Here is a 25,603-nt window from a genome sequence, read left to right on the forward strand (position 1 = left end):
ATGACACATCTTCAGCTGAAAAATTAATGTTGAAGTGAACGGTTGAGTTCAAAATTCCTCAACTGTTAATTAATAGCACGGCTGTATGTGATTTCAACTTGTGTATGTAAGACAGAACGTTTTTCGTCGATATGGGGCCAGGAAGTGAAAACAATCCACGAATTAGGGAAGGAAAAAATTCACAATTTCGTAAACAAAGTCTGGAAGTTCTTGTTTATTAATATGTAAGAAACTACTATACACTGGGAAAAAACAGAATTGTGTGCCTTATTTCTCCAATAAGGACCGTTTATGTAATTTTTGGAACGAAACTTGTTACTTCGAACAAATTATTGACACTTGTAGTATCGATAAAACTTTACAAAGTAAGCATTTTTATACATATATCCGGACTTCTCCGGATCTAGAAAATCGGGAAGTAATATCTGAGCTGGGAATGCAATTGTTTTTCCGAACATCCAGTAGCAACCATGCACACTCTTTGATTTAAGCATACTTCTAAAAGGAACCACGTTGTCTCAGACTCCCCTCAGATTTTCTGTTTCTCCATCTAATTTGAAGTTACGTGATGCCCAAAATACGTATAAGACATTTGAGATTTCTTTCAAATTCCTTCCGGAGGCGAGACATAACTATAAAATGTAGGACACGTCCGGAAATAAGAATGATTCTTATAAGTATTTTTATTTTCTTATTTAGCGTCGTTTTTCTTTCACCTCTTGCTAATCGCGACGACGAGGATGAGTGATATGATGAAATTGATGAAGGGGCACTCACAAAGTACACCCATACGCACGACGGGATTCGAACTCAGGACATCAGACATCGTAGCACACTGTGCTAACCACTCTGTCACGGACGGAATTCTTATAGCCCTAATCGTTCCTCAAGCATTTTTCCTATCTTTAACTACACACGAAACATAAAGAACAATCTAAATAAACAGGTGCCAGTTCACACTCTAACCGTAAAAAAACATATGCATGTGAAAATGCAAAATAATATTTATTTTTAGGTAGTTGTGATTTATTATTGTATATTAAAGAAATATATTAGTGATAAAATGACGGAAGTAGAGGAACATCTCCAATGAAACACTCATGCCTTATGGATATTTGTATTTATTGCCAAACAAGGTTCCGAGTTCGAGTTCCGACCAAAATGGGTTCATTGTGTATGTTCATTCGTGTCTTTAATGTAATCATAAATCGTCGTCATGAATAATTTAACTTCAGAGGAAGAAAACTGAGGTAATTACTAATAAAAACAATAACAAAACAAATTTGATCTTAAAGCCCTGGCTTTGAGCTACATATTCCATCACGGGGATCATAGGAGTGCGCCCAGGGGGCCAGAGGGAGGGCAAATGCCTCCCTAATCATGGACGTCTGCAGATATTTTCCACGAAGAGACAAGCAAGGTATTTTTCCATGGGGCATATTACCCCGATAATAGTGTTGTATTATCGCATTCCTGCATCCTCATTATAATAATTAATGTAAATTATTATGACTGAAATCAAATTATACATGTGAAAACGTACTTTTTGGTTGACATTCGTTTTCTAAGGGGAAGATGTGGCAATCCTTGCCCCCCTTCCAGACATCTATGCCCCTATATTATTATATTTTCACCTAGAAATTTCGGATAGATGAATCCTATCGCCGTTATTAAACTATATTATACTCTTAAAGAAAATTAAGTATTTTCAAGCCGATGAAAGTTCAAAGCAACTACGGAGGAAGGGGTGCAGTGGCGAAACCACACACCCCCACAACCTTGAACGGAAATCAATTTTAGGGGGCAAACATGGAAGTAAAGGAAAGCAAGAGTAGCAGAATCTAATAGTAGCAGGACAAAAGGATACTCAAGATGGATTTTGTTTTCACGTCTTTCTTGCATTATTTCTTCCAGACTGCCAAGAGCACCTGCGGTGGGGGTGGGGAGGGACAGAGCTGCAATTGCCCCCTTGATTTCAAATTTTATACAAATATAAATACCTTTTGTAAAATGTTCTTGCACGCTTCGCTCGCAATGTCTGCTTTTCTTGCAGTCTAGTCAAGTTCAGAGCCGTAGCTAGGGGTCGACGGGAGTTAACCCTGGACGCCAAACGATCTAAATGAAAAAAATTGTAAAAGACAATAATATGGCGCTCCATGATTTTTTCCCCATATTAAATCGACATTGTTTTCATTTTGCAAAAAATTGGATCTGAAAATTTATTGGTCGCTTCGCTCGCAATTTCTTTTCTGTAATGCATTTTAAATTACCGAGGAGAGAAGTACTGCTTCTAAAAGGTTTTCTCTTAAGTGCATGAACAATTGTTTCGAGGAAATGGAACGCGCAGATTTGAGAGACAATTTATATGATTTTTACTGTTGGTATATATGTATGTGTGTGTGTGTGTGTGTGTGTGTGTGTGTGTTGTATATATATATGTATGTATGTATTTATATGTGTGTGGGGGGCGGGGGGAGGGGTGTATATATAAACACACCCATCAATGCAATAAAATTTAAACAAGTGAGATGAAATTACATTATTATTTTCCGGCCTGAACTATCATCAAGGCTATCCCCCCTAATCAGAGGGTCTGTGCACGCCTATGACGGGGACTGACACTTTACGTAGGTGTAGACATGCTTCGTACAATTTGATGATATCGCGATTACGTAATGGATGTGCAGCCACTTAACTGAACCCCCCAAAATTCACATTTTATTACTAAATTCTAAATTAGCATAATATCACATAGTTTACCTATTCATAATATGCACCGCTTTGGTGCAATTTGTGGATTGTGCATTAATCAACATCAGGTTAATCGCGGCCGGCAAAGTGGAGGGAAAATGACAATGAAGCACAACGAGGGGGCCCTTGGTTCCCGATTAATGAAACTTTGTCTACATGCAACTGAGTCGCTGCGTGAAATCGCTGAAAATGTCATTTATTAATTTCTTAATTTTGCTTATTTTATATTGTTTTTCTAGCACTTGGCGTCAACAAAGGCGATGAGGATGATTAATGAAGTTATGAAATGGATGATAGGACATGATGATCCATGTCTTACACAAAATTCTAAGTTGGGACTAATGAATATCGATTCGTCTTATCATTTGTCAAGACGTTGTTTTTAACTCCAACCTTTTTCAAGGACTTCTGGGTTGACAGCATGTGTGTTGCGCGATGATGATTCGACGAAAACCACCATTTCAGTGAACTTTCTTGACAATGACTCTAATATCAGTAAAGAGAACATTTTCTTACGAATAGCTGTTGTAAAGAAACCAATTCCTGAAACTTTTTCTGGAGGTCTCACGGCACCCAGCTGTTGTTTGTTATGGCTGGGCCTGGGGGTATGACTCACGCTGCTGTGAAGACTCAATCATTCCCGAGAATCCAGGTCCGCCAGCAAACCCAAGCGACAATTTTGTTATTTGGGTTGCATAGACAACAGGCTTTAAGATGTTACGATATCGTAGGTCTCGTGGCCCAAGAACTATTTTCCATGACTGTACGTTCTTACAATACTGTGAAAAGTGTACCAAAATGTTGTGTAGTGACATAATTGTAATCTCTGCTATGCTCATTGCGACTGTATCGCATTTTTATTCATGTACATATGCATTAGTACTCTACATTATAAGTAATGCGAAATGTAAATCTTTCTTTCCATTATTTCTTGCAGCGCTCTATACTGTATTTAAAGTCAACCCTGTATAAGAAGGAAAACTGTTAAGACGGAAAATTTTGATCGGAACCATCATGTTCCGGGATAGACAGGTTTTACTGTATTATGTTGGACCTCGTCTTCGGACACTAAGGGAAAAAAATGATTTTTCCTCAACTTCCGGCCTACAAACAGTTTTTTTTTCTGTGTATGTCTTCCTATTAGAACAAGGTAATAATAGCCTAAGTGATGGCACTTCCATCAATCTCTGCAGTAGCCCTATATTACTACACGGGCGAAAACGGCCAATTGCATGAAAGTTCATCATTTCCAAAACCAGTGACAACGTGTACAGTGTAAACGGGTCTTAAGAACCGATTCAAAACCCCAACCACGGCGTTTCGCAATCTTTAAGACACGGGGCGAACACTTCAAAAATTATTTTCCTACCTCGCGAGCAGTAATCAAGCAGAGTGTAGGCTTGCGGGGAAAATATCTACCCCGTCTTCTTTTCTTTTCGCAATCTCTGTACTTGAGCACGCATCTGCATTGTTTTCCCCAGCTTCGATGTACCTCCTTTTTCCCTCCACGCCTTTCCCCATTCATTTTCTGTCCCCCCTCCCCCTCTTCTGCCTCTCGCGATACCTGCTTTCCTACAAGACAATTTCCAACTTCTTAAAAGCTCCTCACTTCCACAAAGCTCTCATTTCACCCCTCCCCTAAACCCCCTTCTTCTACGCTCCAAACTTCTTCACCGGGGTAAGAGGATAGAAGAACATATGGTTGTAACCGAAACTCAAAGACATCTGCAGAATGTATACAGTAACACCTCGGTAAAACTGATCGTGGCGCTACGTGGAAACTTTGTGGGATCAAAGCTAATTAGAAACACGTTTTCGCTGTGCAAGGCAAGCAATGTGTATAAGGGTAAAAGGTGAAGCTCTCCTTGTGAATTGTACCGTGATATATGCGTAACTTGGTGGGGGCAATGGGGGCGCTTGCCCTCCTAAATTTTCATGTTTATTAAAATTTATTTTTGTTAGCATGCAATGTTAATTGGACATTATCCATATTCTATAGTGCTAGAATAAGTATAGTTTAAAGCACTAGAAAATGAATAATATCCGGAGAACTATTAATTTTGTTTATCTACTGGGACCTCTGAGAAGCAATGTAATATAGAGTAATTTTTGTGAATTCGCTAGTGTAACAGTTATCTAGAGAAATAGTCCTTGTTGCTATTTTTATGGGATTAAAAAAGTTTTCCGTTGTGCTCCCGCTCAAGGTCAAGCTCAAAGTTCGATCTGTCCCCGAAAATTAGTCCCCAAATTGCGCCCATATAAAGTTACATAGAGGGCGTGTCGATCTCTGTCATTGTGCACTGAAGAAGATACTTTGTTTAAACGACATAGACAAAGGCATGAAGAGGTCCACACTATACTTTCGTCAATGTTTAACTTCAGTGGTGATTTCGTTCGCAAATGATACGTAATTATCACTTTCATATACCAATAACTTCCTTATCATCAAAGTTTTCATAAATCTGACTTCACCACTGGTGAAATTCTAGCCCAAAACGATACCCCACATGTCCCCCTTCCCATTTAAAGAAATGAAGTTGGATCCAAAATGGCGGACGTTGTCATGACATGTACCAATTGTTGCAATCTACACTCCCTTTCATTTTATAAGGGGTGGTCAGGGTCTTTTGACTCACCCTGTACAACCTTTTGACTGTGTTATTTAAGCACAACTGACGAACATTGATTACAATGTTGTTTTGACACTTTTTACGGCATGGAGGTGGTGTGCTCAGCATCATGCTGCAGCCGCCATTGCCCCCAGGTGCATTGGTGAGAACCTGAGTAAGCCACAGAGCAGAGAGGTGGTCGGGAAAAATCTTACCTGAGGTTTCCCACGCCGGGAATCGAACCCGGGTTTGTAAGATGGTAGTCAGTCGAGTGAGCAACTAAAGGGAATTATTCATTTGGTACACGACACAGAGAAGATGTCGCTATTGTATTGTGATTGGTTTACGTAGACTTTTCTACGCTTTTGGGGCTAATTGTAACGATGGGGATCGTTGATTGGGGTTATTTTACTTCCTTTTCTGCCACTTTGGCTAATAGCCAAGATGAGGATGAGTAATGATGTGAAGTTAATGAAGAAACACTCTCAAAGCGTGCAGGCAGAGATTCGAGCTCCGGATCCCTGTGGCTGTAGCGCGCTGTGCTAACCGGTCCTCCACGGAGCGATGGGGATTGATTGATTAGAACCAAGCGGGATTCGAACCCACGAACCCACGTCTCCACAACACCGAAAGACCTAAAAATGAACACCAAAGGATGTTTTGCGTCTGCGAGAGCGGGAAAGTATTTAAAAATCAATATAACTTCCGCCATTTTGTTCCTACCTGAGGTGTCAAATCCCCCAACCGCCAACATTGGCATTTTCCTTTGAGGTTAGGTCTGGGAGGCGGCAATCCTTTATCGGAGAACTCTACAACGAAGCTGTGTTACAAGGGTGGCCTTAGCCTTTTGCATTTGAGCGTTGGAACAGGCTTTGTTTGCACGAAACCACAGAAGCCGGACCAGTCATCGTGTCCTAATAGTGAGGGCTGTTGTATGAACAAGGCCGGACTGGCATCACCAATGGGGCGCAGGCGTTTTATTAGGAGGGCGCAGACTTGGCTTGCTGGAAGGTTCCAGAAGAGAACTGGTCAGGCCCTCAGTGACCCTCGGAATAGGATAGGGGCCCAGCGTAAGTCTGTGGCTACGCAGCGAATACATTTGCACTGGAGATGTATTCTGAAATCCGAAATCTCTACGATATCCGGATTCCCTCCGATATCCGGATTCCCTCCGATATCCGAATTCCCTCCTATATCCGGATTCCCTCCGATATCCGAATTCCCTCCGATATCCGAATTCCCTCCGATATCCGAATTCCCTCCGATATCCGGATTGTCTCCGATATCCGGATTCTCTCCGATATCCGGATTCCCTCCGATATACGAATTCCCTCAGATATCCGGATTCCCTCCGATAACCGGATTCCATCCGATATCCGCATTCCATCCGAAATCCAGATTGTCTCCGAAATTCGGATTGTCTCCCATATCCGGATTCCCTCCGATATCCGCATTCCCTCCGAAATCCGGATTCTCCGTTTTTACTATCCCGATTAGGCCATCCCTAGTTTCCAGTAGGGATGGCCATAACGGGATAAAATTTTATCCAAATATCGGATAATTTTCTAACCAGGTTTCAAATATCCAGATATTGGATATTTTGATATCCGGATATACGGATTATCCGAATTATCTGAATATCCGAATTGTCCGAATTAACCGGATATCCGATAATAGATTTTTCTGATTATCCGAATATTCTAATTATCCCAATTATCCGGATATTCGGATTATCCGAAATGTCCGGATTGGATTGATTTGTTGTTTTAAGTTCACTTTATATACAGTAAGGCTAATCGGGACTGGACATAAAGTTTAAAGTGGGATCCGAACCACCATGTGCCTCCACCGGGACCGAAATGTCCGGATATCCGAATGTGTGCATAGCCAGGACACCTTTTTGGTTTATCCGCTTTACATCATATTCTTTTATTTTTCATTTTCGTATTTGACTGCATGAATTTTCTACAAATCCTTCATCAAACCGGTTCCATCATGATTATCCGTTGAATTCGAAACGGATATCCGTTATCCGGATATTTTGGCCATCCCTAGTTTCCAGAGGGACTCTCCAATCCTGCAAGCATGCCATAACCAGTGTGTCTCCTTCTTTATCATGTAATTATTTCTGTTTCTCTCTCTCTCTCTCTCTCTCTCTCTCTCTCTCTCTCTCTCTCTCCCCCTCTTACTTCCTTCCCCCTCTCGTTTTTTCATTTTTAATTCTCTCTCGTATACTTTCGATCTTGCCACCCAAGTTCCCGAATTCGCGTCTCGGACTACGCATGGAGAATCTTTGTGAGTGTCCCTTCATTAGTTTCATCTAATTATCAGCCTTCGTCATTGTCGCAATTAGCCAAAAGTAGCAGACGAGCGACGCCAATTAACAAAAATATCAAAATAAAATCTGTTTCTCTCGGTGTGACTCATATTTTTTCTCTCTGGCCGCTCTCAAGATATCTCAAGGGGTTCCGGGTTCGATATCCGGTGAAGGCACATAGTAGTTCTGATTCCACTTTAAATTATATGCCCAGTCCCTGTGCATAAAGTACTCAACTTTAAGATATCCTCATTTTCTTTATTACAATGATTAAACATTAAATTATGCTCCACGGTGTTGTGTGTGCCTGTAATGACTGTCAGATATACCTTGTTAATTGTCACCATCCTATATATATTCTTTTTTTTACGGATGCCCATGAACACACATGCCAATCCCGAGGCTCGAATCTGGAACCTTCAACGCCCTCATCCACCAAGTAAAAAATCTACCCTCCGCACCACACGCTACCACCTGCACCACGCCTGGCAGAGATCGACCGCAGACCTGTCCATTCTCGCAGATGGGCAGCAGGCATTGAATGGGCCGAGTATTTGCATAAAATTCGACTCTATCCTTGTCATGAGATAAATACCCGACTATTAGCAGCCTGCCGCTCTTCGATTAATTGGCCTGTTGACTACAGCAACAGGTAATTAATGTTCCGGGAGGTAATGATAGATAATGAGTTTAGGCAATAATGGAGCGGCTATTATTTGAAAGCCTACACGGGTATATGAAACTGAGAACTCCATATTGGCGATATTCCAAGTGCATGGCGAAATTGCAGGTTTTTTATTCAATTTGCTGCGCGGTTACCTATGCCCGTGAATACGACATAGCTTGGTCATAGTGCAAGATCATTTCATTCCAGATCTTGACCGTAGAACTAAAGCTATTTTTGTTGTTAGAAAGGTGACCGGGAAAATGTTGGTTCGGTCTGTCGCAGTGCCGCTAAACCGGCCTGTTATGGCGGTATGATAAGTTCTACTTTCACACTATAAATTTTTGGCCTTGTACCTTAATCTGTCTGGTTTGGTGAAGTGATAAGGTCTACTTTCACACTATACATTTTTAGCGTTGTGCCATAATCTGTTTGGTTTGGTGAGGTGATAAGTTCTACATTCACACTATACATTGTTGGCGTTCTGCCTTAATCTGTCTGGTTTGGTGAGGTGATAAGTTCTAGTTTCACACTATACATTTTTGGCATTCTGCCTTAATCTGTCTGTTTTGGCGGGATGAGTTCTACTTTCACACTATACATTTTTGGCGTTCTGCCTTAATCTGTCTGGTTTGGTGAGGTGATAAGTTCTAGTTTCACACTATACATTTTTGGCGTTCTGCCTTCATCTGTCTGGTTTGGTGAGGTGATAAGTTCTAGTTTCACACTATACATTTTTGGCATTCTGCCTTAATCTGTCTGTTTTGGCGGGATGAGTTCTACTTTCACACTATACATTTTTGGCGTTCTGCCTTAATCTGTCTGGTTTGGTGAGGTGATAAGTTCTACATTCACACTATACATTTTTGGCGTTCTGCCTTCATCTGTCTGGTTTGGCGGGATGATAAGTTCTACTTTCACAGTATATATTTTTGGCTTTCTGCCTTAATCTGTGAGGTTTGGCGGGGTGATAAGTTATATTTTCACACTATACATTTTTGACATTCTGGCTAAACCAGTCCGTCTTGACAAGAGCGTATAAAGTTCCATACCTCTCCATTTGCCTATTAATATACCAGCACGGTCGTGGGTGGTACAGTATTGTTGAAGTCGACAAAACAGAGGCCCCCCTCCCCCCTAGGCAAATTCCACCCACAGTAGCCCATGGAGGGTTGGGATTGACTCGCTACTCCATCCCAGTGGAAGAACCGTGTCGGTAAACACCAAGTGCTGTTTTGTAATTCGGATTACTGGCCGAGCTTTTGGCGACGAGCGTCACGTGATCAGGATATTGCAGCTGCGGAAGGTAACAGATTGATCCGGCGCTGATGAGCAAGCAATGGGATACGACGAAATGTCCCCCTGCGCAAATGATGAGAATGTCAACCGGACGAATCTGTCATGAAGCTTGGTCTGGGACGATTTTGACACTAGTGAAGAGAAATTAGGGAAGTTGATGGCGAGCAGAAATGGAATTAACGTAATAATCTCCCTGCAAGACATTGTGGATTTCAGTGCAAGAATTCAAACGTAAAAAGTCGCTTTTGTTTACTTATATCTATCTCATGTTTGGAAACATAGAGAATCAGAGGCAACGGTGGGGTGCTGTCCCCACGACTATTATCTCTTTTAAATCGGTATTTATTCATTGGTTGATTTGGAGTTTTAAGTCCACTTTATGCACAGTAAGGCTTGGACCTACAGCTTAAAGTGGGATCCGAACCACTATGTGCCTCCACCGGGTATCGAACCCGGGATCTCTTGATTACAAGGCGACGACGCTACCACTGCACCATAGGGGAGACCCTAAGGTATTTTCTAGAAAAGGAAAAAAAGTAACATCAGTCTTTCTCTCTCTCTCCCTCGCCTCCTTATTTCTCTATTTCTCTCTCACTCTCACTTCCTTATCTCCTCTTCCCTATATATTTTTCTTTGTTTCTCTCTTTCCTCACTTTCGCTTTTTTCCTTCTTTCTTTGCTTTCGTTTGCTTATTTATTTCTCTCTCTCTCTCGCTTCCTTTGTCTCTAGCTCTTCCTCTATCTCTCTATCGCTTCCATTGTCTCTTCCTCTCTCTCTCTCTCTCTCTCTCTCGCTTCCTTTGTTTCTTGCTCTCTCTCTCTCTCGCTTCCTTTGTCTCTTGCTCTTCCTCTATCTCTCTATCGCTTCATTTGTTTCTTGCTCTCTCTCTCTCTCTCACTCACTCTCTCGCTTCATTTGTCTCTTGCTCTCTCTCTCTCTCTCACTCACTCTCTCGCTTCATTTGTCTCTTGCTCTCTCTCTCCCCCTACCTCTATCTCTCTATCGCTTCCTTTGTCTCTTGCTCTTTCTCTCTCCCTCCCTCTATCTCTCTATCGCTTCCTTTCTCTCTATCTCTTTCTCTCGCTTCCTTTGACTCTTATTCTCTCTCTCTCTATCTCTCTGTCTCTCGCTCTCTCTCTGTCTCTCTCTCTCTCTATCGCTTCCTTTGTCTCTTTCTCTATCGCTTCCTTTGTGTCTCTCTCTCTCTCTCTCTCTCTCTCGCTCGCTTCATTTGTCTCTTGCTCTCCCTCTATCTCTCTCTTACTCTTTCTGTCTTGCTCTCCTTTCAATGCCTTCCTTTCTCTCTCCTCTCGTTTCCTTATATCGCTTCGTTTCTCTTTACCTCTTACTCTCATTTATTTATTTCTCTTTCATACCCTCATGCTTCCGTGTTTCTCTTTTTCTCTGCCTCTTGCTTCCTTATCCCTCTTTCTCTCTCTCTCTCTCTTGCATCCCTTTCCTTTTCTTTCTATCTCTATTTCTGTCTCATCTCCTTATTTCTCTTTGCTTTCTCTCGCTTTTTCATCTTTATTTTCCTTTCCCCCACTCTCCCTTCCGTATTTATCTTTCTCTTGCTTCCTTATTTCTTCTTTGTTTGTCTCTCTGATATCCTTCTCTCTCTCGTTTTCTTCTTATTATTCTTTCCCATTCTTTCAGTCTCGCTTTCATATCTCTCTATTGTTTCTGTTTCTTTGTTTATCTGCCCCTCTCACTTCTTTATTATCCTATCTGAGAATAGGGTGGATGTAAAACTTTTGTTAATACGGAAAAATATTGCAAACGTAAGCATACAACAAGCATGAGACAAAACCAGAATTGTGCAGAGAGCTGAAAATTTTCCTACTTTAGTGTTATTTTCGCTACATATGAACAGAAACTGTCAAAATTGGCGAGAATCACGCAAAATGTCTTTAAAAAAAGGGGCGAAATTCGCGGTTTACTCGCGATTCGCTAAACTACAAAAATGGTGTGTAACACATCATTTCATTCACGTGTAATCAACGTATTTATCACGATTTGCAAAAAATTTAACGTTCCTAAAAATAACTCTCTTCTAACAAGTTTATGCCATGCGTTTTTTGAGAGACTGTGCTTCCGAGCAACTGAACAGTTCCTCCCCAAAATCCATTCCCCAAAGATGACTACATTTTCGGTGCGTGCAGGAACATGTACGCACAAATGAAGTGCGTACTGGAAGAATGCGTGGGGTTGAATCTCTATATCCACACACGCTTGCATGTTATACCTGCATGACCTGTATCGCCTCAATGAACCCGGTAGAGGGGTGGAGGAGGTTCATGGTCCGCTTGCGCCTACCCTAAGCGGCCCTTTTTTGTTCTTTCGCCACGAGAGGGAGGGAAGGGGAAGGGCGTAGACGATGAACACTGAAAGGGCGATAACACATTTTTTTTACAACCCTGTAACCCTTCGGAAGGATTTCCCTTCGCTTGATAATCAGTCAGCGGGTGCCCAAGTCTTCTACCAATAACGAGTCGGGGTAAATGCGGCGGAAATGTACGCGTAGTTGTGCGTGTTGCGTATGCAAAAACTTGCGTACTCGGATTTCCCAAGTTAGGTGAGCACATTTATTCACTGTTGCCAACTACATGCCTTTTTCTTTATTTCGTTGACACACGTAACTCACTTTCTCTATGTCTCTGATTATCTCCTACCAGTTCTCATCGTTTCCTTTCTCTTCTACTAGTTTCTCTCCGTGTTTTTTCCCTCATCTATTAGTTTTCTCGTGGTTCCTCTCTTCTAACAGTCTCCTCAATCGAATAGTTTCCTCCGTGTTTCCTCTTTCTTCCAGTAGTTTATCAACAACTATTTTTTTTCGTGTTTCTTCTCTCTCGTCTACTAGTTTCCTTCGTATTTCATCTCTTCTACTAGTTTACTCTATCATCTACTAGTTTCCTCCATGTTTCTTCTCTCATCTACTAGTCTCATCCACTTTCCCTCTCGCATCTACTAGTTTCCTTTCGCATCTACTACTTTCCTCTCTCATCTACCAGTTTCCTCCGTGTTTCCTTTCTCATCTACTAGTTTCCTCTCTCTCGTCTACTAGTTTCCTTCGTATTTCATCTCTCTTCTACTAGTTTACTCTATCATCTACTAGTTTCCTGCGTGTTCCTTCTCTCTTCTACTAGTTTCTTCCGTCTTTCGTCTCTCTTTTATTAGTTTCCTCTCTCTTCTACTAGTTTCCTGCCTCTTCTACTAGTTTCCTGCGTGTCTTCTCTCTCTTCTACTACTTTATTCTCTCATCTACTAGTTTTCTCTGTGTTCTCTCTCTTATCTACTAGTTTCCTCCGTGTTTTCTGCGTGTTTCCTCTCTCTTCTACTAGTTTCCTCCGTGTTTCGTCTCAATTATTTAGTTTCCTCTCTCTTGTACTAGTTTCCTCCTTGTTTCCTATATCTTCTTCTAGTTTCCTCCGTGTTTCCTCTCTCATCTACTACTTTCCTCCGTGTTTCCTCTCTCTTTTACTAGTTTCACAAACAATTGTTTTTATCTGGAACGTGGGGCGCTTGGACGATTACCCAGGCCGGCTCTGGTTCTGTGCGTATGTGAAACAACGATGTGTAGAGGAACCGGGGTGTTCCTGGACTGCGTCCGATTTTACAGATTTCCTTGTTTCTCAGCTGGGTCAAGGACCTTTGTAAATCAAGCAATAAAGTTGAAAAATTTACACGTTGCCATGGGAACCTCCATTAGTCCATTGGTTCAGAGTCATTCCTCGGTACTTCTCACTTTATACTGCAGGTCCAATACCGATTACCCTCTCTGAGCATAAAGATGTCTCGAAACACGGCGTCTGGGTGTAAAGGTCTAGTTTGAAGCACTGGTTTGGTTAGGCTAGGATTTCAAAGATGCTACTCTCCTGCGCAGGCCTGGACTTAGGGGGCTTGAAGAGCTACAGCAAACGATATATCTGAATACGGTTAAAGTACAAAAGTATTTAAAAAAGTATATGCTAATCACGTCACAAAACTTGTGCTTAAAGCCATAACCGACACTGAAACACGTTAAAATTAGTGAAAGACTATCTAAGAAATAGACAACAACGTGTTATACTTCCTGGAACTCATTCTAACTGGCTTCCTGTTATATCTGGTGTGCCCCAAGGAAGCGTTATTGGCCCTCTGTTATTTGTATTATATCTGAATGATCTCACAGACCTCTTTAATTCCCAAATCTCAAGCACAATTCTAATGTTCGCTGATGATTGCAAGATTATGAGAGATGCAACTTCTTCAAAATGACATAAATAGATTCTCTGAATGGCGTAATCGATGGAAACTGTCCATAAACCCTTCGAAATGCTCTTACATAACAATTTCATTGAAACAAAACATTCTTGAAGGTAATTACTAGAGCCCGGAAGTTCAGGCATTTATTTTCGTTAAAATAGGCAGGCAAAAAGGCATTTATAATGTGGAAAATAGGCACTAAAAATGAAAAAAAGGCAAAATAAACCGAAAAAAAAGGCACATTTGGAAGTCGCTTACTTTTATCTATAATTTCTGGCAAAATGTTAAAATCTACATTGGGAAGAGCATTTCAATTTTCACCAAATTCACGCACGTAACCATGTAACTTACCACTTAATGGCACACTAAATTTCGGCATGATGACAACTACACGATCCTTTCCCTCCAAAGGATAGAGAACTTTATTTTGGAATCCATGCAAAGGCCCTTGGGCATTAGTGCTGTTTCTTGTCAATAACCTCCTGACACGGACGCGGGACGTGATGACGTAATTGTGCAGATGTTCTGCAACAGGCTTTCAGCAGTCAATCATGCACAAGGAAATGTTAACCGAAAGGCAATATCCTAACTCAGCATGAAATACTTTTTTCTCACACTTTTCTCCTTCAGCAATGTTGAAACATGCGTGAGTTCAATATTACTTAAATAAGGCGAAAATTATTCGCATAATAAAAGGAAGAAAAATAAATGCCAACAACGTTTTTTGGGAGAAAAAATTTATATACACACTTTTTTTTTAAAAAAATGGTCCAATTTCATTGAAAAAGGCAAAAAAAAGGCATTATAATTAAAAATAGGCAGTGGGGTCTTAAATAGGCAAAATAGGCAAAATGAAAAGGCTTCTAAAACATTCGAAACAACATAAAAAACGTATATCCGGAAATATTGTATCAATATATGCACTAGATAAAAAGAGGCATTTTGCCAAACTTCCGGGCTCTAGTAATTACACACTCACCGACATCCCTCTAGCAAAAGAAGCACAACACCAAGTTCTAGGTATCCTCATACATTCAAAACTGACTTTCGACAATCACATATTAACCATCACAAAAAAGGCAATGCGTATGCTAGGCTTACTTTACAGATTCACAGAAATCCATAACCCGAAAGTACTTTCCATTTACTTCAAAACATTTGTGTCCACCATTCAAGAATATTGTTCACCCATCTGGAACATGGCTGCCCCTTCTCATACCTCCAAGATCGACAATGTTCTCAGCTATATCGTTCGATATAGAGTGCCGGCCCTGAGACAACTACCTAAGAGAGATCTGCTTGTAAACTTAAACATAAATACTCCAGAATCACTTATATAGCAATTTCATATCTGCAACGTATATAAGATCATAAATGGAAACTTAAGATGCAGCATCCCACTCCACGAACTCTCCTAGTGTGCCTAGACACAAAACACAGTGCAAGGAGACTTTCCACACTGCAACTCCCAGACTATCACTCATACAACATTCATTATTCCATAGGCTACCGAACCAATTCAATATCATCTCAAACCAAGTAGAGGGGCCTCCCCCATGGCGCAGTGGTAGCGTCATTGCTTTGTAATCAAGGGGTCCCGGGTTCGATCCCCGGTGGAGGCACAAGTGGTTCGGATCCCACTTTAAACTGTAGGTCCAGTCCTGATTAGCCTTACTGTGCATAAAGTGGACTTAAAACACCAACTCAAACCAAGTAGATATTTTCAGTTCATATTCGTCTTTTATCACCAACTTAGAAAAAATTGTACATAAGTAGTGCATTGTGAAAATAATCTGTTTACCTTGGTTACTGTCTTGGCTTGTTTATATTTATATTTTGTTTATTTTATTTTATTTTATCTTGTTTTGTGTGTGTTTATTAACACAAGTGTACTGTTTTATTGTTGTTTCTTTCCGGTTTAAAATGGCTTCTGCTGTACTGGAAATTTCAATAAATAAATAAATGCAAGAGGGAGAGATCACAATATTGTCAGCACGTGCCTTTCGCGTATATAAATAGGAACATCTCTCCATTTACCCCCTTGGGAGCCATCATTGCAGAAGATAAAAACACACTAGATTAGTGTGGAGCGATACGCAAGGGCTAACAGGCTACATTGTAAAGACATTTCAACAGCAACATGTAAGTTTAATGGTTAATCGCAATAAAAACCTTTGCTTTCACAAAATATTCTAGTTATTAATTTTGCACTTTTCCAAGATACAAATGTTAATATTTTAATTTTTCTGAATTTTCTGGAGCATACATCTGGGAGAGGCTGAACCCCACCTTTAGGTACGCCTTTGGTGGGATGTCAAATTGGGGGAGGGGGCTTTTGCAGCGGTATATTCAAGGTTTCACTTCGGAAAGCTTTTTTTTGGCTGCTATATAATGATAATTATATGTTTTTGGTCACATGTTTCTTGTGGGGCTGAAGCCTGACAGTCTCCCTTAAAGAAAGCGCTTTTGTGTTAGTTCTAGGCAGAATCCGTGGTGCAGGATTCCAGGTTTGAACTCTGAGTGTCTTTCTTCCTTCACCAATTCCTCAAGTTCATTCGCATCGCCGATATTAACCCGAGAGGTTGAAAAATAACTTTCATTAGAATGAAAGATACCTGCTGGTAGACAGGAGACCAGGTCTGGACCGAAAGCAAGGCAGGTGGCAACACTATCTTTCCCCGAGAGGAGGGAGATGAATTTGTGTCTCTCTTCGGTCGCAGATCGTGGCCGTCCGAAGCGAAACTCCCGCGCACCCGGGCTATCGAATCGATCGACTCTGCCACCTAAACAGGACAAGCCTCCGTAGCACCTGGCCAGTATTGGTGGGATCCTCGACTGACGAACAGGTCACCCAGACGTGTTCCCGGGATGCGATCACAGATGAGATGAGCATCAACCCAGCATCCCGCCCTGGACCAGGAAGGGAGAGAGTGCGACTCCAGGACTCCCAGACGAGCACACATCCGCCCCTGAGGAAGACGCGTGAAGCGAGGCAGGTGCGGGGGATACAGGTAGACTTTCCCCCAAGGATTTGAGATTAGTTCACCTGAGGGCCACTCGTCTCCCAGAGCAGCACCGTCGTTCTGTCTTCTACACGGCACACCGTACAGGACAGGTGAGTTATGACTCTTCATGAAGATATCTCAAACTTTAATCCTTTGTAGTATAACCTTTCAGCTTTCTTCTAAGAAATCTACATCCATTTTCCTCCAACACCGAGAAAAATGAACACTTTATGATCTAAAATACATCTCTTAATAACACATCAATATAGTGTGTACCTTACGACCTCTTAATCGTTTTTAAAGCTTCTTAGGGAAAGGTGCAAAAAAACACGTGCTTTCCACGAATAGTCCAAAAGGCAGCTATATAGCACGCCCTTATCATTTGGAGAAACTTTTATCTTGTAGCTTACGCTTAATCTGTTTGTTATCTTAACGCCGCGAGTTTTTACTGCTAGCTTAAGCGCGACGACGAAGAAGAATGGTTTAGTTCGATGTGGATTCGAACCCGCGACGCTTATTCCATGCACCACTGCTGTAGGTATTGTTGCCTCAACCCAGCAACACATTCTTAGTTCTTTTGTGTGTGGGTTTAACGTACGTACACTTAAACAAACTTTTGTCTCTGGATTTTATCTTTCCTTCCTCTAGTATTTTGTTTTCTCTCTCTCTCTCTCTCTCTCTCTCTCTCTCTCTTTCCTTCACTCCGTCTATTTTTTTAGCTCTCTCTCTCTCTCTCTCTCTCTCTCTCTCTCTCTCTGTAACCCTTTGTTTGTTATATTTATTTCGCTCTCTCCAGTGTTTCTATTTTCTCTCTCTCTTTCATTCCCTCTTTTCTTTTGGCTCTGTCTGTCTCCCTCCCTCTTTTTCATTCCCTCTTCCTCTTCGATTCTATCTATCTCTCTCTCTCTTTCTCTCATTCTTCACTTTTAGCGTCCCAGTTGAGGAGCACGTTAAGTATGTACTCACAATCTGGCCACCGATGGTTCCGTGTTCGAGTCCCGACACGAGTGTTCCTTTTCAAGCGTTCCATCATCAATTTAATCTAATCATCGTCGCGATTCGCCGCAAAAGTAGAAAAGCAAGACTCAATAACAACATATAAATACAACACAATACCGTACGACGTTATGGTGTCAAAGAGCTTAAAATTAATATTTACTTTGTGATAGTAGACAGAACAAGGGATACAGAAATGGATTATTCATTTTGTTCTCAGTGTTTTCCCATTACCGATAGCAAAACCAATCAGATTGCATAAAAATATTGCGGCAATAGTCACATTTGTGTCAAAGGAACGCAGAACTACATTTCATCTATTTAAGAGTATTGTGTCTCTGCAAATGTACATATAGTTTACCTAAATATTTCTTGCATGTAAGCCACTAAAACGTAGTTTACATAATGTACATAGGCAACATAAACCAGATACAGAGCAATATACAGCACTGTTATTTTTAAAGTGTTATTTTTCTAAACAATAACTTCGTAATAGATGAAAAGAACCCACAATAACTCAAAATTGTCATATTTTCTTTCAAGTTGAAAAAATGAAAATCGCAAGACGAAACTAGTATTACAGATAAATGTATGTTTCCAACCAGTCACGAAAACACTTTGTATATTGTGTTTTCTTCTTGTAGGAATATTGTTTGTAAATATAAGGAAGATTGCAATGTACTTCTCACATCTCTTCAGCAATTCCAGACTTGCGATAATTATATTGAACGTGGTGCAAAATGTCCACGACAATTTTCAACCACTTTTCTATTACCCCCTATGCACTCATACGTAATAGGTTTGTACTTGAGGTGTTAGTCAGTAGGACAGGGATTGGGGGAGGGGAGGAGAAAAGGGGTGCATTGTACACCCAACGGCAAAATCAATAGTAGGCGAATTGTCCATTACTCCAATGTGATGACCATTAATAGGAATAACAACGTCAGAGGACATCATGTGCTTCGCATCAACTGAATTCCATTCTTTAAAACAACAAGATACAGAATATAAAAATGAAAATAGCAATGAACAATTATCTATTATCTTTGCCGCTGTCTTATCTGTACAGCTAACGGCAAAAGTAATCAGGCAAGCTGTCCATCATCACTTTAAATCTGTCTGTTTCTAACAATGTAATGATCAGGGAAAGGGATTTATATTTAAATACGCATCTTTATGTGATGCTAAAATCAATGTTATTTTATATTATCTTTTTTCCGAAACGTGGTATGCAAGCTCGAAAAATGCTATTGTTATTGTCCATATATTTACTAGCTTTCAATACATGTTTTAGATCTTTTTACACATAGTTTCTATATTTTCAAACATCATCAGGCACATATCCATGCTATTTCCTTCTTGTATTAAATAGTAAAGGTTTTTTCTTTAATCTGCATTCTGTTCGTTTTGTACTGTTTATTTTTAATCATCACTATTGAATCTGTTATTCTAACATTCTTGTGAACAATAGAGAATGCAAGCGGTGAAATCCATTCCATATTTTAAATATACCCTAATTACTTCATGCATTGTTGAACGCAGTTTCTGTGAATATAAATTAGTGTCGGGAACAACAGGTAGAGATTAACGTTTCAGCTCTTAAAAGAAGATTTAGTAGTCTTGGTAATATAAAATAATGTAAATTTGGTATTTGAATCCTGCATTCCAAATAATGTCATGTACGTCAATGCATTTTATAACTAGGTTAGCCGCTTGCTTTATGAAAACTACAATTTTTCACGATTGTAAGTCCATATGTAGTTTCATATTTTGATTAAAGTAACTAAATGTGTATTTACATATCTAACACTATTTAGCACATATAAATTAGTTCCCAGGTAATCACATTTTTATCAAAAGAGAAAAAGAATTTGCACAAAATTGCTACTAAAAATATGACATCGTTACTATTTATAGTAACATGCTTAAATATTTTATGCATGTAAGCAATATAATCTAGTATATCTAGTCTTTAGAAGCAACAGAAATCAGCCACAAAGTAATATATCATACTGCTATTTTTATAAGCCTTATACGTCTTAACAAAAACTTCCAAATATATGAAAAGAAACAATAAAAGACAATATATTATTATATTTTCTTTAAAGTGACACCTGTTGGAGAAAAGATAAAATGTAGGGAAAAATGAGAATCGCGAGACAGCCAATCAAGAGAATATCTCGTATACTGTGCTTTCTATCCATCGGAAAATTGTTTAAAACTGTAAAGATAAATGTAACGTGCTCTTCTCACTTCTTCAAACATTCGAAACGTGTGATAATCATATTCAATGTTGACGCAAATTATCCATGACTATTTTCACCCATTACATCCGATGCACTTACATGCAATAGATTTGTACTAGTGCTGTTGGTCAAGAGAGAAGGAAAGCGCCAAAAATTATAGTAGGTAAATTGTCCATGACCAGTTTCATTCAGTCTGCTGTTTCCCACAATGTGATGATCTGAATAAAATAAGTCAGTAAGCAGAAGACAACATTTCATTCGTATCAATACAGAATGTAGAATAAATGAAAATGGACAATTTGCTTACTATTACCTTTACCGTTGGCTGTACGAGTACATCTCCACATTTTTAGAAAGTAGTAGTACGGTATCCCCATAATTAATTCAAATTTTACCATATGCAGCTCTTTTAAATTTGTCTGGCACGTGCACAAATTACAATACAAAACTTTTTTTTTCTTGGCTCATATTATATTGAACAATTTTCTGAATCTGTATGCTTCCAATAAAGAAACATTATTCACAATTCTTTTTCGAATTTTATAACATATTTTTAATATGGCGATTTTACGTGTTAGGGTTTCCACGAAATCGATAGAATATCCGAAACGAATAAAGCTAGTCAGTTTTCGTTTCGAACTCACTTGAAAGGTAGAGGGAGATTATTTCCGTAACATCTTTGGCAGTTATGCATTTGAAGCTTCGGAACGAGTCACAACTCGCGAAGCAGCCAATTAACCAAGCGAGCCGCTGACGTCATCTCCACCCAGAACCTATCGCTAAGCCCCTTACTCAGGTTCTACACGCCCACTAGGCTCGCTAGACAGACTCGCGCGGTCCGCTGGAGATGTTCCGAAAGTAATTCGACCAAGTAAAACGAGTCGAAGAGCTACTTTTGTTTCGAGATTATACCAATATTTCGAGAATTGAATTTTTAAAATAAGCTACACGTAAACCATGAGTTTTGCATGTTTTTATTAAAAAATAGAGGGATGTAAGCTGGTCTTTTTTTGTGTTTTGTATTTCTCGTGAAGAGAACTTTGTACCTATCCAAGAACAGAAAGGTTCCAACTCCACTGTGTTGTTCAATCTGCGCTGGGTGACATGTTTACATAATATATGTTGTCTCTTGTGTTTATTCTCGATACCGCGGATGTGTTTGTTTTTCAAGAGTAGTTTACGCGAAGATAGGCTAATGGGGACTGGACCTAAAGTTTAAAGTGGTATACGAATCACTCTTCAATATGCCTCCACCGAGAATATAACCCTTGAGAAGGGAGGAAGAAGAGAAGAAGAAGAGAAAGAGAGATGGAGATAGAGAGATAATGAAATGGATAGAGAAAGAGAGAGAATGAAATGGATAGAGGGGGAGAGAACAAAATGGAGAGAAAGAGAGAGAGAAGATAAGAGAGGAGTCAAAAACCAATTTTTTTAAAATTAAGCTTTATGCTCAGACAGGTTAATCGGGACGAGACATCACTTTTTAGTGCAATGTACCTCTACCGTGGATGGAACCAGGGATCCCTGGTTTACAACTGAGGACTAAAAGTGGTAAACGTTGCAAGTGCCAAAAGCGAAAGTGTGGGAAATCGCATCGTTCCGCACATCCGCCCGTAAGAACGTGAACACTAATGACCTCTTTACACGCCCTTTGAACTACTTAGAGGGCTACCAGCCACATTTCACGTTTACCACATTATATATATATATATGCTGACCAAGGCAGAAATTTACAAAAAATTACAAAAATTTAAGAAGGATCTTAAGAATAGCGAAGGATGCAACAAGAAAAAGGAAAACAGAGAAGAGGAAGAGGAAGGGATTATCTACGAAGTAAAATGTAAAGAATGTCAGTGTGTGTACATAGGAGAAACGAAAAAGAGGCTGAAAGACAGGTTGAAACAACATAGGGATGATGTACGACTTAAGAGAGAGAGAAATGCGATATTTAAACACACGAGAGAAACAGGACATGACGTAGAGTGGGATGAGGCTAAGCAGATAGGAAGGGAGAAGAGAATGCTAGTGAGAAAATGGAAGGAGGTCAAGGAAATAGAGAAGAAAGGTGAAGAAGACACAATGAACTGGAATGGGGGACTGAAGTTAAACAAGGAATGGAAGAAGGTGTTAGAAACAGTGGAAAGGACAAGAGAAAAAGAGGAGAGAAGAAGGAAGAAGAATGAAGGAAAATGAGCGTGAGATAAAGAGTCCATTCACATTCTAGATGGAAGAAAATATTAGCCTTTTAGGTGAAAGTACAGTTGACAAGGGAAAGCCACCTGCTAGAATGTTCCAGAACAACTTTCTAATAGTCTGGAGGGGAGTATTGTTTGTGTATATATAATGCCCTGTTTTGTACCTTGTTACATTTGTACTTGGTGCAGAGTCTGAAGAAGACCTTTCTAGAAGGTTGAAACGTTCCGTTTAGTTTATGTTTTATAATAAAATAAATTTCTGCCTTGGTCAGCATATTGAGTTTTTCATATCATGGAAACAAGGCTTAATGGTGTTATAATTATAAAGCATGGCACATTTCACAGTTTAACGTGGAAAACGGTGTTTGAATTCTTGTGGCACTTAGTCTTCAACTGCCAAATGCATAATCGTTGAGTCTCTTGAAGGAGTATCGCCAATGTCCTATTATGTTATTGGCTATTTAATGTCAGGTTTGAATGTCTCGGAACTGGGGAGGGGAGGGGAGGGGAGGGAGTAAGGGAGATTTTACTTCTTTTTAAATCATGATCTTTACTGAAAACTTTCAAGAACATATCTATTAAACGTCTTACAACATCACATTATTCATGTTACGGCATGAATTAAGAAAACAGAAATCCTAACCCATCCCCGAGGGATAAGATTAGCGAAAAATGGCAGAAAGGCGAAGTAAAATAAACCAAACCAATTAATATTGAATATTGAAACACCTCTATTATCTGACATACTTTTTCTCTCCTAAGATAAACTTGGTTCAATCTCTTATATTCTCTCTATTTGACTACTGTGGTGTTGTTTAGGGGCAAAGTAGAACAAAACACTTGCAATAGAAGTACATAAAGTTAAAAATTCATGTATTAGGTATATATGCAGAATAACAAACCACGAACACCTTCTCTATGTGCTTCACGTGGACTGAATTCCCTTCATGATACAACGAAGAAAACTGCACTTGTTTTGTACACTGCACAACGTAAATAATCGTAATTAATAGCAAAAGCCCAAACTACCCCTTTTCGAGATTAAACTTCAGACCCAAAGTTCAATCACACTTAACCTGAAACACTGCCAGTTTCAGCTTAACTCGTTGCAGAACTTGAGTTTATCAGACCTCTTTCAGTTAACGCAGCGCCCAAGGTATAGAATGCACTCTCGAAATTCACAAAGCAACAAAACTTGAAACGTTTTTGGAAACATACTCCGTGAATCACTGATTAACTGTTCGTAAGCAAGATAAATCGACATATGAATGATCAGTTTAAACTTTCTTCAACTTAATTACTCTCATATTCTGATCTACTGCTCAAATTGTTTCTACTGTTTTATGATTTTATTCTTATTGAATGTTCTTGTCCTTTAATTTGTTTGTAATCTTTAATTTTATCACTATTTTGACCTGTACTTTTTGGGGTTAGGTGGCAGACCAGCAACAGCTGAACCTCGTCCAGCAGTAAAGACAATTCAATTCAATTCCGTTCAATTGGGTAAATATATAGTGAGCATTATTAAGCCAATCAGGTTTATTGTAGTGAAGTTGTGGGACCTTACATTATGAATGTATATGCATGGACGAGATGAGTTAAGAATTAACGAACAGGGAAGCAACCAGACGTCACATGCTTTTGCTATCAATGGCTTCGTTCTCAACGTGGACAAAGAATAGTTTCTTCGCAATACGGTTCTTATTTTAAATATAAATCTTAATCTCTTTAACACAACACCCAAAGGTGATTAAATTAAGATAGCAGTTAATTATGTATGTTATGTCTATATTTTCTGAAATGTTTCCTTAACGGGATGTTCTAATTATGTTATTACTAATTTTATAGAGGGAACATAGTTTTCAAAAATAAATATTAGAAAACATACCACACATACCCCCCCAAGGAGTGGACTCATAAAACCCACGAGAGAAATATGATTTTTGAAAATCTTTATATTATTACAACTTTTTCCCTAGGAAATATAGAGAACATAGTTAAGAATAATTACAAAATTTACCACAAGGTAAACACCGACAGTCATTATTACAGAAAAATGCATCGTATCCTCTTAGGGATTCGAATACGGGCACATTTATTACAATTGCAATTTCGCCTAGTTCTAATAACGCATTGTGATTAGGTTAGGTGGACCAGGTTTAGGCTTCTAAGCAATCAATTGTCGTAAATGCACTGCAATTTTTCCTGACGTCACAAGACGAAGAGTGGATCTTGACCAAATAGGTGTTCGAGTTGAGTCCGATAAGTGACACTCATTAGGAAGTCTATTGAGAAGAATGGTATTGGTTCACAGATATTATCAGAGTTCAATAGTTGAAGAAAGACATACCAGCTATACCACCAGTGAGATATTAAGAAATATTTTTAGTGAAAATGGGGCATATGGCATGAAATTTCTGCATCTTCTAATTGCACGGGATAATACGTTACTTATAACACTTTTTACAATTATCAGTAGTTTGTGGCAAGAGCCAGGTTATAAAACTCACTAGCAACATCTACGTAACTCTAGCGCCATCTATTATCCGTATTTGTAAATATGTGCTTATGGTCAAACGTACTTATATCTTTCGTGTTTTTTTTTTGTAGTAATAATCAGGTGTACAGAGGACACTCTTTGGTCACCTGATCAAATGATAAGACAAAGTGTTTAATATAATAATACCAAATAATATAATGGAAAAATAAGTTATTTTCATCTTAAATTACCCGTGCACTGTCTACTTGCATTTGTACTTTTGTTGTACAGTCACGGACACTTGTGGGTTGTAATGACTCTAGTGTTGGGTGATATGTCGTCCAGACGATATATACCGATATTGAAAAAATATCGTCCAGGCGATATCAACTAAACGATATATTGTCACGATATTTGGCGATATATATCGTGTTGACGATATATCTTCACGATATTTTAGCGATATATATCGTGTCAGGGATATATCGTCATGATTAGACCTCTGATTTTAGGTTTTAACCTATTTTTTCCTTTGCAGGTAAATGAGAAATAAGTTACGTCAGCGTTTCATCAAAAAACGCAATAACTGATGAAGTTTTTCGCCTGCTAGAACTATTTTAGGTTTTAGCGCCTAAATCAAACCTTTTTTTATATTTTTATACATATTTTTATACCACACAGAGGTATTTGTTTTGTTTGGTAATGAAAAAATTCAACGACTAACTTGTTTGAAAGATGCTCTCTGCCGATTTCCCTCCAAGTCCATAATGTTTTCTCAAGATCTAAACAAAGCAAAA

The sequence above is a fragment of the Lepisma saccharinum genome, chromosome 13, assembly GCF_977018435.1.
Source record: "Lepisma saccharinum chromosome 13, izLepSacc3.1, whole genome shotgun sequence".
Classification (NCBI taxonomy): domain Eukaryota; kingdom Metazoa; phylum Arthropoda; class Insecta; order Zygentoma; family Lepismatidae; genus Lepisma; species Lepisma saccharinum.